Below are 2,213 nucleotides of genomic sequence, written 5' to 3' on the forward strand. Positions count from 1 at the left end.
GTGTTCACCAGCTGAGAACAAAGTGTCCGACATTGCCGAGACATGACAAAGTTAGGTTGCAATGCACAGTGTATCAGAGGCATAGCACAGACGCCCTGAGGATGTGTAGGAAGAGGCCTAATTATGAGGTCAAGAAGACATCTGATATTTTACTTGAGCTCTGCTCCTTGCAGTAGTTCTGAAAGATCTATTCATAATCCTCCTGTTGACAAAAGCAAACAAAATCTGTAGCTAGCTGTGGTTGTTTGAATGAGAAATGCCTCACATAGACTTATGGTTTGGGATACTTGGTTCCAGCTGGTAGTGCTTTTGGGGGAGGTGATGGAACCTGCAGAAGCTGCAGCCTTGCTAGAGGAAGGAAGTCACTGGGAGTGGCTTTTGAGGATGGATAGCCTACCTCTATTTCCTGTTCCCTCTGTCTTCTTCCTGGGTGTGGATGAAAATGTGACCAGCCACTCCCCTGCTCCTTCTGGCAAGCCATGCCTCTCCTATCACAAGGGACTCTCCCTTTGTCAGAGGAAACCAAGATAAACTCTTTCTTCCTTAAACTGCTTTTGGTCGTGGCTTCTGTCATGGCCACAGGAAAGTTTTGAGTACTTTTCTCAGAACGTCAGAGACCAATGTCAACAAGTCTTTGTAGAAAAATTAGTATAGAAAAGTAACCATACCAAGCTGCATCCACTAAGATATTAATCTATCCATTGTAGAAATTGTGTGTGCCATGATTTCTGTGGTGATACTTTGTTTATGATCTAACAAATAAAGCTTGCCTGAAGATCAGAACACAGAGCTAACCATGCTAGATAGTCATACAGGCTAGGCAGTAGAGGTAAACACCTTTAATCCTGCACTCAGGAGGCAGGCAGAGGCAGCTGGATCTCTATGAGTTCAAGGTCACCCTGGGCTACACTAGATTGATCAAGTCTAAAAGAGAAACAGAGCTCACACAAAGGTGACCTTAGCACTTGGGATCACACCCCTTTAATCCCAGCACTAGGGAGGTGGAGACAGGAGTGAGGTGGCTGGACGGAGAGAGGAATATAAATTGGGAGGAGACAGGAGCTCAAGCAGTTGGAGTTTCAGTCAGTCTGAGGAGGCAGCCGAGGTGGGCAGTCTGGAGATGCAGTCTGAGGATTTGGAGAGACAGGACCGCCCTTTCAGTCTGAGAACTGGTAGAGGTAAGAACTCTAGTGGCCGGCCGCTCTGCTTCTCTGATCTTCAGCATTAACCCCTATATTTAACTTTGAGTTTCTATTATTAAGACCAATTAGAATTTATGCTACAATTCCAGTGTATTTTTTAAAACTGAGTCTTCATGAGAATCTTGAAATATATTTTCATTATCCTTTCCATACGTGAAGACCCAGATTCAGAATGAATGGTCTGCATGGTAAGTGGCAGAGACGATATCAACAGCAGATTTATGAATTCCAGAATCATCACCTGATGAGCACAGTATGTTTTCTGGGTTCAATTTTATGTCCCTTACAGTCGTAGCTGAGAGAGAAACTGGGCTCTAACATGCTGTGCCTGTCAGCCCCGAGAGTCTGAGATCACACAGGTAAGACACAGGTGTGCAGGTACAAATCCATCTTCTGCCCTTGGACAAGAGCACCCACTGGTCTCTTTTAGAGGATGGGTTTGAAGAAAGAGTTGAGTGATAGTAACTGACTCCAGTATAAGGCATACTCAACTTGATTTGGAGAGAACTCACTTATTGGGGGTTTAGAAACTGCGAGCCTCCAGTGGAAACACTTGCCCAAGGAGCTGCAGCTGGTCTAGGAAGCACAGAGGGACGTGGGCGGGGGGGCTTTCCACACAAAGCCACTAAGTCGCCATGGGGATTTGGGGCTCAGCAGTCACCATGGCTTCTATCAACTTTCTGGGAAAATAATTGCTAATCGGTGAGCTGCCAGCCAATTGTTTAATTTCCCTTTAGGCTAATTGGACTCTGATCATGAATACACCAAACCAGTGCTCTTTGACAAGGCTGCCTGGAACGTCTACCTTGCTATAACCGAGTCTGCTTGGAGTGGACCAAGAGAAAGTAGGATCTTACTGTGGACTTGAAGCCTGTGATTGATGTCTTTCAGGACAGGATTTACCTGTGGCTATGGCCCAAAGCCTGGCAGAAACAACTTAAGGAGGATGCAGTTTGTTCATGGTTTCAGAGATTTCAGTCCATCATTGCAGGGAGGATGTGATGGAGCATC

Source organism: Microtus pennsylvanicus, chromosome 12 (assembly GCF_037038515.1).
Source record: "Microtus pennsylvanicus isolate mMicPen1 chromosome 12, mMicPen1.hap1, whole genome shotgun sequence".
NCBI lineage: Eukaryota > Metazoa > Chordata > Mammalia > Rodentia > Cricetidae > Microtus > Microtus pennsylvanicus.